The 15,986-nt window shown below is 36.6% G+C and overlaps 1 pseudogene; it reads right to left on the bottom strand.

The window, feature by feature from the left end:
* Window positions 1–14,020: 14,020 nt before the first annotated feature.
* On the bottom strand, window positions 14,021–15,740 carry LOC140234205 (uncharacterized; annotated as a pseudogene).
* Between the last annotated feature and the right edge of the window lie 246 nt (window positions 15,741–15,986).

Here is a 15,986-nt window from a genome sequence, read left to right as displayed (position 1 = left end):
CGAAGCTTCAACTTCTCTATTAAACAAAAAGTACAATACTTTACATTTTCATCATGTTCTATAATTGGAGCTTATCGCAGCTCATGAATATTTACATATACACATTATAATTACCTGAGAAGAAAGAAAGTTGACTCGTCTGTAGCATGTCAAATGTACTGCGTCATCGAGCCCCTTCCTCGTTTTTAAGATGAATTGCTCACAAGATTTAAACTTCAGTTTGAGCTTCTTTGACTTTTGAGTAGGTGTGCCTATAATAATCATAACTCTTTTGGAGAATGTTCCCTATTTTTTTTCTCTCCTTTATCACGGATCACGGAGTAAGTATATGATTATCTTGGCTATGTACAAGAGTATAATATTCAATTATTGTCAATATTTGTTATTGCCCTATTCCTAGTAGGGCCTAACAGGAACTTCAAACGCTTATGCCAATATTTGCAAAGGAAAATGACTGCGCCCATACTACGTTCCAAAAGCGCGGGAAGTCTACGATACGAAAACATTAATAAAAAATTGTGTTATTACTTATAATCTCTTTGGTGATTGGATCATACGTATTTACATTCTTTCATTTCAATCGTTTGTTTATTTGTTTTCTGTCTTTGCTTCATATTTCATTAAAGATTTTCGTGGGAAATAAACGTGTTCACTGCATATCAATATATGATTTTCAGCGTCATAGATTGTGTCAAATTAAGAAACACGTGAAACATTACAGCAACGAAATTTACATTGGTCGGAGATACAATGAGTCAATCTATTCTATATCCAAATATCGTCATATCTAGCAGAATAATAATAAATAATTGCGTCACGAAATTGTTTGATATTGGTATAAACTATTCTTCACGACAGTTAATCTCATAGTACAAAAAGATATACCTATAGTGTGCTTTGATAAGAAAATACGGCAAATACAGGTAAAAAGACTTGTCGAGAAGGAGTCGTACAAAATGACATCATACGATTAAAGTGAACACAACTTACTGAGTCTGTTACTTAGCTTGTAAATGACAAGGTCTTTATACAAAGATACAGATTACGATGACTTGTAATAGAGAAATATTCTCCTTATACGTATATCTGTATGTGTCGTCGAATTTTGAAAAAAAAAAGGAACGAATGTATAGCTGTTACACACAGTTACCTTAAAAAGTTGTTGCAAATAACCCTGAATTACGTTTTATATTGAAGTGACTTTTTGGTCTATTGTACATTCGTATAACGCCAGCCACACTGCAAAAGAAGATATTCTTTTTTAATATAATCATTGTCTCGAGTTCTTATTTGCGAGAAACACATTTCTATAAGCAAACAAGGGTGTCCTTACAGTGTCTTTAATAAGAAAGAACGACATCCAGAAATCATCCGTGCAGGGTACGTAAAAGACATGCGCTATTGTTTTTTTTTTTTTTCATTTCCGTACACTCCAGTGCTAATTCTAGAGTTGGCTAAACATACTCATTATTCATAATCACTTGTGTATACTTGTGTATTTTCTGTTTAATATATATATATATATATATATATATATATATATATATATATTACCGTGCACCACAAAACAGACAAAAAGTCGCACCCCTTGATTTTAAGTGAGGACTCAAAAAAGGTGAAATAGTTCAACCAAGTCAATATTGAGTTTTTCATATTTTCTGAAAGAGCTTTCCTTCTACATTATTCTTCATTTTGGTATGTTAACATGAATGGGAAAGCGTGTTTTTAGCATTTTTTCTACAACCCTTTTTGGGGGAAGAGAAGAATAATAAGGTATGACTTAGAGGCCGCTTTTCATGCCTTGAAATCCTTTGAACACTCTTCACTTTCAAGTCTAATAACTTTTGAAAGGATGACGCTACTGCTTTGAAAGTTAGCATTATGGGCAGAATGTGCTAATAGAACATATTTAATTTCACTTTAGTCTGATAATCTCTTCATTGTTGTTGTTCCGGTGGTTTACATCCTGTGTTTTGTCCTTTTCATGGCACAGCTAGCACGGCTTGGTAAATATTAAGCGCGTGAATAGACCGTGTACTTCAGAGCCTCTTTTCTCAGTTCACACTTTTCCAGAGTGTGTGCTTTCTTTCCAGTATTTAGGTAGGTTAGGGGAGTCCATTTGAATTGAGTTATACATCATTTTAAAGCTTAGAGTCTGCTCTTTCAGAATCTGCCCTTAACTAAAAATCCATGTTTGGCGACTTTTTGTTGGTTTTGTTGTGCATGGTCACATAGACCTTGTATCTGCAATTTTGGTGGAAATGACTTTTCTTTATGGTTAATGATCAGATAATTATTTAAGTGATGTCCTGTCTAAATCTTAGATGTCTTACCCCAAAAATGAAGCGACCATCACAGCATGTCAAAGGAATGTCTCTCCCATCGGATACAGTACTTTGGCTGCCATGTTTTTTTGCTCTCCTGAACATTTGATATTTTGTAGATACGAGGTCTTGTCGCCCCAGCAACGATCAATTATAATATCATGAAAAGGAAACACTCTCCCTTTATCGGTATTGGTAGGGGGCATCTCAATGAGCGGCGAATATTTGTGATCGTAAACAATTGCAATCAAATTCGCAAACAGTTTTCATTGTCCTAAATAGTTTTTCTTATCTTTTAAACATGATTAAAACTTCTTTGCAACAAGTAAAACCGCTAACGACAATGAAAACAGTTTTCGAATTGGATTGCAATTGTTTACGAATTTGAATGCAACTGTTTGAGAACCCTGGAATTCCCCAGAATTCGATCCGCTTGCAAACATTCGCCGCTCATTGCGATACCCCTTTTAATGGCTCAAAAATGAAAGAAGACAAGCAATTTTTGAATACTATATTTCAAACAAAAATAATGCATCAACAGATGCAATGTTTCCCTTTTGTTTGCACAAGGGGGTCTAAAGAATTAAGTTCCTTGTGAATGACTTGGTGTCTTGGATATTGCTTACGCGAGGACTCCAATTTAAGCACCAATGTTTGTTGCTATTTCAGTGGGCTCACATACACTCCATTTCTCTTTTAATATTTTGACAGAACATTGAGAGAAAAAAAAAACAGCATAGAAGTATGACCAATTGTAATCTTTACAGGTCGCTTTGGTGTGTCGCTAAATATCATGTCCACATTGATAGCTCATTTTTGTTTTGTATGTGTGTGTCTTCTTACATTACTAATTGCACCTAATCTGCGTGTTTTAAAATGCATTGGCGTTTTTTTTTTTTTTGTAATGCATTGTACTATCAAACACAATTGCCAATGTTAATTGAAACAGTACAAAATTAATTCATATATTTGGTGTCCCGCGTACGCGAGAAAACTTGATAAATCCTTTTTCTGGACCAAAAGTGGGGTTGTGTGGTTCTTTGAATAGTGTAAAGCCTGTAGCTGATTTTTTTTTTTATTATTATCATTTCAAAACTATCAGTTATATTGAAACAAAAATACATCTTACTGGCGTAGAATAAGGTATCGATATGACAAAATGGAAGCTTCCTCGCGGACTTCGGTGTCCCGCTTATACACGGAACCATGTTTTCCCCCTCATACGCTGATATTTAATATGCCATCAGTTTACAAAATTCGTTTTCACTCACATTTGAAGGGACTTAATAAATGTGGATATTTTGTTTAACTTACGTTCATCAAAATGCCGATTTTCTAATGTTATCGTGAAAATAAGAATCTTGTTAGGTAACTTATTAATGAATTTACCCTTATCATATGAATATATACAGTATTAATGTATATAATAAAAAGAGTTTGTTTGCAAAAACCGATAAGTCCATATCTGTCAAATGGAGATATTTGCGATTAAAGGTCAAGACAAATAAAGAGAATAATAAGAAAATTTTTGCTTCTTTCGACCATAACTTCAAAAATGTACCTTTATGTGTAGTGACCAATATATCAATTAAAAGGTATTATTTTGTATTTTATGACAGATACCGTACTTCAAAATCTTCAAAAATGAACTTATTGGTTTTTGCAAACAAACTCTTCATATATATATATATATAAACTCTTCATATATATATATATGTGTTTATGTGTGTGTGTGTGTGTGTGTCTGTGTGTGTGTGTGTGTGTGTTTTGACTTATTGATGGAATGACCGATTGATAATTGGGAGCTCCCTTTATCCTACTGAGAATGAAATAAAATTCTGCTTCTTTAAATAATTCGACCACATTCCTCCAAACTATGAAAATTGTCCTTGTAAAGATTTCAAAGATTCGCCTTCTGCACCAAGTGTAGGCTTACTTTGTATGGTACAACAGTCACTGCGCATTCGTATATATATAAACATTGATTATGATTATGTATCTTTTTTATTATCATTATTATAACTCTAAAATAACAATGTATTAGGCAAAATATTGATTAACCCATTCATTTCTTCTCAGAATTGAGACCTTTATATTTTCCCAGCAATCCAAATCTAAAAATCTACTAAAAAAAAAAAGAGCAAATACAATTGTGATGCCCACCCTTGGTTTTAGATAAATGAAAACCATTTTCCCACATTCATAATTACAATGTATACAGTTGGTTGGTACATTGGAAGCTTGTAATTCACGTAGGTCTATTCACATAGAAAGTGCTTTATTCTTTTAAGACACTATAAATGTACATGCGTCCGGAATTTTTAGATGCCAACTCTGTAGCCTTAATTAGTGGACTGCTCATCAGCAGGCAATAGATCTCCATTTTGATAAAACCCTTTTTACATTCTGATTCAAAGCAAATTTTCGCGCAAGGGAGATTTGAATAATTTTGTAGATGAAATATTTTTACTTATAAAATTACTTTTAATAAAGTATACTCTCACGTGTAGATTATTGGGCACGTTGACGTCACTGACTTGGACAATTGCTAGAATTAATCTCTCAATGAAACAAGGTACAGCCTCTGTTACCAAGACTATTCACGTGCATGTATAGCGCGTCTAGTAGTCGCAACGAAAATACACTGTACAATTTCAGTGTAGTCCGTCATAAGCAAGAGAACTGGCGTGTCTCAGTACATGAAACCATTCACACTAAGAAATGAATAAAGAAAGTGTATTAAATTTTATAAACAAGACAGTAAACAAACGATTTATTTGACCTGTGGATTATGAAATAAATCATTTGACCATTATCAAACATCAATGCATACATTCATACGTACATGTATATCCAAATACTGAATAATTATTGCTTATTTCTGTTAGCGAAAAGCTGTTCACTTTTAGAAAATCAATGGCAAATCTATATTGTGTAATGGCGATTTATCATTTATATGGATGTAGTCGGTTCCAGGCATTGAGTTTAAATGCAGTCATAGAAAAAAACACATTCAAAAAGAAAGAAGAGTTTCGTTGTTTTCTCGTTTGTCTGTTTGTGTTTTGATTGTTGATTCACCTTCAGTACAACCTCAACGAATTTATACTATGTCTTCTGCAATGTATTCAATACATTTACTGGTGAAACTGAAAGTTCATTTGATAATATTCAATATTACAACCGTGCCGAAGTCCATACGTCGAACGGTGAAATATCTCATTTCCGGGTGAAATTCCCATCCCCTATCCCTACAATTCGTGATGTTGAAGGTGACATACCGATAAGACGCACAGCCATCCATACTTTCAAATTCGACTACATGTACTGTTAAAATTTGTTTGAAGTTGCATCAAAACCAGACAGGTGTAGACGCAAGGTTAAAAAATAGTGTCTCCCCCGATAAATTTTGACGAAAGAAAAGACTGTTACGTACATGCCCAGCTACATTATAATGGAAATACAATTTCTATCCGCTGAATACATAGGGCCTACACAGATTCTTCAACGGGATTTTCTTTTCATTCTCTCGTCGAAGAATTTAAAAGCTTATCATAACACGATTGTCTTTGAAGATGGAGGTATAGTGTGACATTAGATAAACAGATTGATACATTTGATATAACATACTGACATGCCCTGTGACGGCATCGAGAATAAAACAGTCGATGTTGACTTCTAATATCACTGATTACTACTGAGTGCATGTTAGTGAAAAAAAAAAAGTTTTCTTTTGCTGTGTCTTCATATACTGCGAGACACGCGTCAAAGTTTCAAAAGCCATGTACAGCATAATTATGTCAAAACGTACAAATTGTTTATGTATATAAAATACAAGCAGAAGCATAATGCTATAAAAGATTATACATGTAGGCTACAACCGTAATATCAATAAACCCTTTAAATCATTATGAATCATAATAGTACAAAGTGTACATGTACGAGCTATATTTGACGTGAAATATACAGTATACATGCTAATACATGCATGTGACCGTGCATCACAAAATCAACAAAAAGTCGCAGGTAATGTGATTTCACATGACGACACAAACATTTACAGGTGAAAGGGTCAACATAGTCCATTTTGAGTTTTTGATATTTCTGAATAAAAAAAAAAAAATCTTCTACGTTGTGCTAGAGTTTTGGATCATAAAACGACTGGGAAATGGTGTTGTTAGGAATTTTCCTAGAACATTTTTATTATTATTTTTAGAATAGTGTAATTAGGTAGGCCTACAAGTCTTAGAGGCCCTTTTTCATTTATTAAAAATCCTTTCCACACTCTTCACTTTCAACCCTTATCATCTTTTTAATTAATTGGGGCTACTGGTTTGAAGTTAATATTTGTTATTGGCAGATTATGATAAAACAGCATGGCGTTTTTCAGCTTCATCTGATACACCCTTCATTGTTCGTGGTGTTTACGATTCTGTTTTTGTTCCATTCATTGCACAGTTTGCATGGCTTGGTAAAATCGCTTGAAATAGACTATTGTTATCTCTTCTTGGTACACACTTTTCCTCAGTGCATGTTTTCTATCCAATACAGTTTATTAGGAATGGTTAGCCGTCATTACAAAGCTAAGAGTTTGCTCTTTCAGAATCTGTCTTAACTTAAAATCCATGTCTAGCGATTTTTTTTTTTTTTTTTTTGGGGGGGGGGGGGGGGTCTGTGATGCAAGGTCACGTCATGTATGACGATATCCCGAACTCGATTTACATCGCAATAAATGAAACATTATTCTAAAAGCAACACACTCGATTATAAAATTCAGAGTGAATGAGACCTAGTGACATGCAATAAATCTTGCCAATTTATCTTTAAATACACTATTCATGGCGTACAAACAAAAGACATGGTGATATCCTTACTTAATGTTACATAACAAACCTATGTTGGAGAAACGCAATGTATATCTTACATAAGGAACCTATGTTCGTTACCTTTTGTCGCAGTGCTCCTGACTAGTGCCAACTTAACTGGTCTCTTCATCTTAGTTGCCGATGTCGACAATGTAAACCGCCAATGTAACGAGCATACAGTACAAACGTATCACCGAACTGACTCAATGTCTAATTGTTGCTGATATTAAGAGGTAATTCAAAATTCATAACGTTCAGCCTTTCCTTTCTTAAATACAAAGCACCTCAGAAAAACGCAAATTCGTGCAATTGGTATGCCAACAATTGTTGTTATGAACCTCCTTCACGAAAAACCCTTCAATCTTTCTGGTACAAGTACACTTCACAAAGTCCGGTGTTAAATATGAAACACCGAGCTGGTGTTAAATTTCCGGTGCTCATTCATGGTGTTAGATTTAACACCTCCGGGTGTCATTTCAAAATATAAAAATTGCTTTTTTAATTGTTTCTTAGTTACTGAATTTCTTGTTAATTCTGAACTTCAACAAGGCAATGAAGAATTTTCCGATAAAGTACTTGATTTTTGAAAAAAAAAAATGTGTAAATACATTTACACCACAGTAACACCAGTTGGTGTGGTCTCCTATTGAAGCTGGACGGGTGTTATACCATTGAAATTAACACCACCATATCAAATCAACACCATGCGGTGTCATTAATGAATTGAAGACCTGAATATAAGAACGACCCAAGTCCAATTTTTGGCCAAATTCAGTTTGACATGGGAAATTGTAGCTTATGCATGGACTCATCTTGTGTACAAATGATAAATCCTAATTACCCCCGGAAGTGCCTGAAATGAATGGGTTAAATCTTATATTAATGTAATAATGAAGGACTTGGATCATTCTTACATTCATATAATAGCGCCATCTCTCATCCTTCTCTCATCTCTATAGCAGAATATCATGTATATGAATCAAAGAACGACACCAAGTCCATGAATCAAAGAACGACCCAACTCCACCACACAAAATGGATTCTCCACAATTAATGTAAATGTTAATTGTCATAATAATATATGTTCTAATTTGTATATACAATGTTGCCTTCCCATCACAGTTAAATAGAATATTATTGGACAAATAAGGAAGATATGAAGTTTTTTTTTTTTTTAGTTTAGTTTACTCGAAACGGTCTTCCATGGACTTGGGTAGTTCTTATATTCATATACTCAATTAACTCTAGCGCAATGTCAACAATATCACCAGCCACAGTGTCAAATTAACACCAGGAAGTGCCAGGTGTACACTTTTTAACACCGTCACAATACATTTTATACACCTGTGGGTGTGGTCCTCTATTGAAGATTGATCGGTGTTAGATTTAACACCCGAGGTGTTAAATCTAACACCGATGTTTTTACAGTGTACCTTTGGCTCACTTCATGGGACTCATGCAAGCTTTCAAAGATTTGATACTCTTTACAAGTGTGTCTGAGAGATTCATTAATTGAATCTTTCTGCGGAAAGAAAACTGCTACGGAAATTCTTTCTGCATTAGCCATTTAAGAAAATAACAGCTATCCAAGAATATCTAGACGCACTGACTGTTCGAAAAGCAATAACGCAAATGAAAGCATTTACAGGGAGAATGACAGAGCAGTGAACATGGCAGGAAATTGTAAAATCACAAACATAATTTACAGAGAGAGAGAGAGAGAGAGCGTTTTAAGAAGTGGTTTGAGGTAGAAGAGTACCAGCATCGCATGTTTACAAATTACTTGTATCTTCATCTTCAACTTCGGCATCAGAGATTCTAAACACACACGCACACACGCACGCACAGAAACACACACACACACACACACACACAGATAATCTCTGATACCCGTGAAACAGCATACACCCCTACGGTAATTACAACCAAATTTCTAAACTAAAAAAGTATTGAAATAAAACAAAAAGCAAGAAATCGCATGTCATTATCTGTACAGCTCTGGACTATGAGAGTAAATTGATGATTGAGCGTCAACTGCAGCAACTCTCATCATCTTTCACAGACTTGAAGCTATAGGCTGCCATACTTTATGAAAAATCTGGGATATCAGTCCCCCACTCCTTTTCTTGTTTTGTTTTGAAAGAGACAAAAAAGCATTGCAATAACACAAAAAGCAAGAAATCACATGTCATAAACTGTACGGCTCTGGACTTGAGAATAAATTGGCCGTAATGATCGAGCATCAGCAACTCTGATTCACAGACTTGAAGCTACAGGCTGCCATTATGAAAAATCTGGGATATCAGTCCCTCACTCCTCTTTTTGAAAGAGAGAGGCTCTCATTATGTCAGGAAGACACAGAAAACCTAAGTCTGCAGCATTCCTGGTTTCGAAATTATGTATTCAGATTTTATTCAAAGCATATTCCCATATGAACATAAAGTTTCACCAGATACAATAAAACCTTTAAAGGTACCGGTAAATTACGTCTAACTCTGGTAAGAATAGATTCAACCGCATCATTTTATAACTGCAATGTCCAAGAAAGAATGGGGAATTACTGCGTTATACGCACGTTTTATTGGAGTTTGGCTGATAACACTCATAATGGTCTCGTTCTCATGAACATGATATATTTGATCTCCCATGGGATTCAGTCAGGACTTGTCATCGTGCTCTTGATCAACGAAAATTAATCTGATTCTGACTCAGATTTCTCGGGTGTTTTCAGAACACTCGGGTCCGGATCCATAGGCTCACCATCAATCATCTCACAAATCTTCTCCGGGAGCATTCCGCGGTATGGGATTTTGTTCTGGAGGACAGCTCTCGATGCCATTTCTTCCAGGGTTACAATACCAGATGTAGGACTAAGCATGTTAGCAAGCTCTTTGCTGTCTTCATCATCGGAACAAAAACCATCATCTTCCATCAAAATGTTCACAGGAGTGCCGTGTTCATAGTTTATCTTGTCCACAGGGCAGCCATGACGTATCAGAATCCTTGCCAAGTCAACAATGAAAGATGAGTCACGCGCAAGTGATGTTGAGTATGCCAGCAGATGAAGCATTGTATTGTTTTTGTCGTCCACGTATGTGACGTCATCGTACCAGAGCAGTTTGCACAGTACACGCTTAAAAGAAAACTGTACTGACATTTTCTAATTGAGTATATGAATATAAGAACGACCCAAGTCCATGGAAGATCATTTCGAGTAAACTAAAAAAAAACCTTCATATCTTTTTTATTTGTCCAATAATATTCTATTTAACTGTGATGGGAAGGCAACATTGTATATACAAATTAGAGCATATGTTATTATGACAATTAACATTTACATTAATTGTGGAGAGGCCATTTTGTGTGGTGGACTTGGGTCGTTCTTTGATTCATATGGACTTGGGTCGTTCTTTGATTCATATACATGATACTCTGCTATAGAGATGGGAGAAGGATGAGAGAGGGCGCTATTATATGTGACAGTGCACCTCAAAACAAACAAAAAGTCGCCAGACATGAATTTTTAGTTAAGACCATATTCTGAAAGAGCAGACTTTAAGCTTTAAAATGATGTATAACTCAAATCAAATGGACTCTCCTAACCTATCTAAATATTGGAAAGAAAGCACAACCTCAGAAAAAGTGTGAACTGAGAAAAGAGGCTCTGAAGTACAGTGTCTATTCAAGCGCTTAATCTTTACCAAACCGTGCTGGCTGTGCGATGAATGGGACAAAAAACAGGAAGTAAACCACTGGAGTAACAACAATGAAGGGATTATCAGATTAAACTGAAATTAAGCATGTCTCATTAACACATTCTGTCCATAATTAATGCCAACTTTCAAAGCAGTAGCACTATCCTTGCAAAAGTTATTAGAGTTGAAAGTGAAGAGTGTGGACAAAGTTTTTCAGAAATGAAAAAGGGATTCTGAAGACACACCTAATCACACTATTCTATCAAAAATGTTCGAGATAAACTGCTAAAAAAAACACACTTTCCTGCCCGTTTTATGATACCAAATTTTAGCATAATGTAAAAGAACACCTGCTCTTTCAGAAAATATGAAAAAGTCAAGTTCGGCTAGGTTGACCCATTTCACTTGTTTTCAGTCCTCACGCAAAATCAGTGTGTGCGACTTTATGTTCGTTTTGAGGTGCACGGTCACATATGAATGTAAGAATGACCCAAGTCCTTCATTCTTACATTAATATAAGATTTAACTCATTAATTTCAGGCACTTTCGGGGGTAATTAGGATTTATCATTTATACGCAAGATGAGTCCATGCATAAGCTATAATTTCCCATGTTAAACTGAATTTGGCCAAAAATTGGACTTGGGTCGTTCTTATATTCATATACTCAATTGTCTGATAATAATTCTAATCTACATTTTTTGATGCCTACTACTGGAAAGAGAGGATTGTAAAACCCAGGATAAGCCTGTAATGATTTTTTGAAAAAATGAAAACGAGCAAGCCATGGAACGATCCACACAATTTGGCCTACGTCACAGGTGCTCTTTGTGCACAACTCCGACATTGGCAAGACGAACTACATAATGCCAATTTACTGATGAAATCTCACACGAAGTACTGCAAAAGCTGTTATTTAGTATAATTGCAATATGGAGCTATAATAAATATGTTAAACAATATCTATTAATCTTTAAAAGCAATCTCTTCGACATCTTTTTATTTAGATAAAACTTGTGAGGAAATTCCAGATATGCAAAATGAAATTGGCATCGTTATCCGAACGTGCTGCCCATAGAAGACTGTGTGTAAGCAACGTTACGCATTGATGATCATGATCGATCGAGCGATGGTTCGCCAGTTCAAACTATCTAACGTAGATGAGGGCTGAGTGAATCTAAATCCAAATGTAGACTCTCTTCAACGGCACGCACGATTTACGCTTAGTGAGATGAAAACGGTACCCAGTACACATAGACTCTGAAATACTAGAACTAGGACTAGGACTACTGAGCAGTCAAGGAGTAGGTTCTACGTGGCAGTCCAAGTTTTGATGAGTAGGACCTACACTCACTCACCGTCGACATTGCAGCTGTAGGCCCTATGTGCACAGCACTAATAAGGCACAGCGTCAAACGTTACATACCCCTGCTGCCAGAACTTGAAGAAAGTCCAGACGAAAGTCCAGACCCCAGATCTAGATCTGGACCCTTGTCCTGCAGGCACTGTTGTTCCTGTGCTGGATTTTTCAGGTAAGGTATCTGCTTTATGGATTTCCGATGTTTTGTAGTCGAGATAAATCTCATAGTGGTGTTATTTACACCAAGGACTAATGTTAGATCTAACAGTTTGTTTCAGTAGGCCTACTAGGACCCATATCTCGGAAGAGTGGCCTGACCACGTAGATTCTAACACAGTGTCGCCGCTTCGCGATCCCAGCGCTGGTGTAGATATAGTGCTAGCGTACTTCCGTATCCATGTAGATATCTCAAAATTCACCTTGCCAATGGCACCAAATTCACAGGGAATACTTTATGATTCATATCCAACAGCTCACGTTAATTGGAAACAAATCACATGTCGGGAAGCGTAAGTGTAGATGTCGACTTTCCTGTCGGCGTCGCTAAAAATAATCTGCTCTACGACTAACATTGCGGCCAGGCCCTACCTACCTGCTGCGCACGCACAGACTGAAGTTAGCCATTTAATATCATGAGACAAATCTTTCAAGTAATCTGGAGCAATAAATAAATTAACAAATTATTTGTGGTAAGTTGAATGAAAAATGTAGTTCCTATATCACACAAGTCGCAAAAATCATTGCACTTTTAAATTTAGTTCTCGCGTAAATTCCCTGTTCGCACAGTACCAGTCGGCTAACTTCAGTTCTAGATTGTGCATCTTGCGTTCGCCAAGATCTCTCGCGAAGAGTGAGTTTTTTTTGAGTGACGACTTGAAAGTTGACGTCAATATTGATACTTCTCGATTACTGATTTCGTTCAAATATTAGAGAATACTTTGAAATATGCTATGAAGTATATCCTGTAATTTTGGTGCGATTTGGTTTAGTGAAATTTGAGATATCTACATGGATAGAACAGTACACAAGCGCCGCCTGCTAGCTAAATTAGGCCTAAGCGTCGTCTGCTACTCGATACAAATTAACGCACGCGTATGCGAGCACTTGTAATCAGTAATAGTGAGAGCACCTGTGACATCATAACATTGTCGGAGGCCTACAGTCGTATTTAAACCGGAAAAACACAATCACATTTTACAATTTGTCAATATCTCATTTACATACATTGCACCTTTCACGACAAATTATATATATATATTTATATCCATACATTTTTTTAACCTTGCTAGTAGCATTTGTTTCATTGTCCATGTAATAGTTTATAACCAATCTAGAGTAGGGTAATATTGAATGTGTAAGGGGCAATGAATTTATATTATGAATTTCGTTTAAATTGATTATGTTATGTAAACAGGGGATGCGTAACATTACGATGTCTCAATCTAACACAACTGCTGCGTTTTTGACTGGGTTGTATAATAATGTTCTAATGCCTGCAGACACCACTTTATCAAAACTTTGGTTTGTTTGTCTCGTAGGCCTACGCATGAAGCTACCTATGAACAAACGTCACCATGCTACATTGTGCTGTACCATGTGTGTGTGGTACGAGTGTAGGAAATCAAAATAAATGATATGGATTTTCATATTTCTCGAGTTTTAACCAACAAAAAAAAAAAATCGAAAGCATTCTTTTACAAAGCTTTACAAGAAACCAGTACCACAACCAAGCAGCTCATACTTGCTTTAATACCTAATATATCTTTTCTACTTTATTCCTTTAGTTGGACTCTGAGCCAGTTTCGAAGGATGAGCCTGTTTCAGACATGTTTAGGTCGTTCACTCCATCAAGTATTTCACATATCTTCGGTGGAAGTACACCCCAGTATGGTATCTTGTTTTGTAGGACTGTTCTTATGGCCAGTTCTTCAAGTGTCAGGGCATTTGCTCTTTGATCCAGCAGGGCAATTGATTCTTGCCTTTGAGCGTCCTCTGACTCAGAACTTTCCAGCAATATGTGAAGTGCTGTGTATCCTTCAGAATTCACTGCATGAAGTGGGCAGCTATGGCGCACAAGAGCTCGTGCCATGTCCCAAGCAAAATCTATGTCATGTGCTAAGGGAACCATCTGCATCACATAATGGAGCATTGTGTTCTTGTCCTCGTCAACACAGCAAACATTGTTATACGGGAGAAGTTTTAAGATAACATATGTAACATAGCTCACTGGTTTCTTACTCATGCCACTGTACATATTGTCAACAAATTCTTCCCCAAGAGAATACAACATTCCATGAGTTACAGAGACAACGCCTACATGCAGTAAGGGTCACGTCAGCTTCCGTACTTTTGAAGACGTCTTGAGTAAAAGAAATCACACCTCTTACCGAGTCTAGCAGAGAATCACAGAAATCTACTCCCCCATGAAAGAATGCCACATTGAATGAAAAGTCCTTCAGATATTTAAAGAGGCCAGGGCCATTCTTCAGGAGACAAGCCTTATCCAATTTACAGACGACATCTTGATATGAGGCTACTAATTCACATGACAGGAGACGGACGTTATTCAAGGGCATTGCCTTTGACAGGAATCCAATATTTGATGCAAGCCGCTTAACCACAGTTCCAAGTTTAAGTCTAGATTGTGACTCCATAGACAACAAAAACTGGAAGATTCTGTATCCCTCAGCTGGATTATTGTAGAAGAAAGTGTTACAGGCGAAGCCAGCGAGTGGCTCAAAGAGATACTTTTCTTTCAGACCAATGGGAAGCACTCTATCTCCTACTACAAATCCATGGATGCTGATATTGTGTTCATCTTTCTCCGACTCTATGTCTCTAAATGTTGTATGGGTCAAGAAGGGGCTTTCACATTGATCAGTGTTTGATTCAAAATCAGAACCAGTTAATGTCTCAGACGTGTCAGGTTTGAGGTCTTCTCGCATGGAATGAACATTGCGAAAAGTTTCATATGCATCGGAACAGTGAAATTTGTTACAGACTGACTGTGAAAAGCCAAGGATCTCTAATGCTCTGAGCTCGTCGTCTGCAGGCATTTCAGGTGTTTCTTCCATTAAGAACTTGACGATGACTGTTTGACTGTACAGAGCAGCAACGTGGAGAGGGAGAAGGCCATCAAGATTTTGTCCAGCTGTAGCACCATGCTTGAAAAGCAGGCCGAGCATTTTGACCCTGTCGTCCATGCTCTGCAATGGGTAATCGGTAAACTCGCGACACTGGCAGATAATCTCGTCATTCCCCCTACAGGTCATATGTAATGCTGTGTTGCCGTCTCTGGCACAGAAGTTCACGTTGGCATCGCTTTCCAGAAGCCACTCAGCAATAATTGCAAGTTGCCCATTCATGCATGCGATCATCAAAGGGGTGCGGTCATCGGTATTTGTAGCACCAATGTGCCACTCAATCTTATCTCCCACATACTCTTTAACACTGTTCAAGTCTTTCACCTTTCCTTTAGACAATGCACTTGCCAAATTCATTACACCAGCCACGCCAGCTGAAACTTCAAGTAAAGGTGAGCCAAGAGTATTAGTCCAATCACTCCCGGACTCTGATAACAATCCTGCGTGACAAATTGTCAATCGAGGATTTTGCAGTACGTGCTTGTAAAATGTATTTAACTTATAGCTGTACAAACTTGCATCAATAAATGCTACTGGAGTAATGATAAACACTCAATGCTGCATGACGCACGCATTAAAACAGTTACCAAAATTTTACCCAGG

Source organism: Diadema setosum, chromosome 10 (assembly GCF_964275005.1).
Source record: "Diadema setosum chromosome 10, eeDiaSeto1, whole genome shotgun sequence".
Lineage (NCBI taxonomy): Eukaryota > Metazoa > Echinodermata > Echinoidea > Diadematoida > Diadematidae > Diadema > Diadema setosum.
The sequence above is the reverse complement of the archived record's forward strand: the minus strand, read 5'-3'. Positions and strand labels throughout refer to the sequence as shown.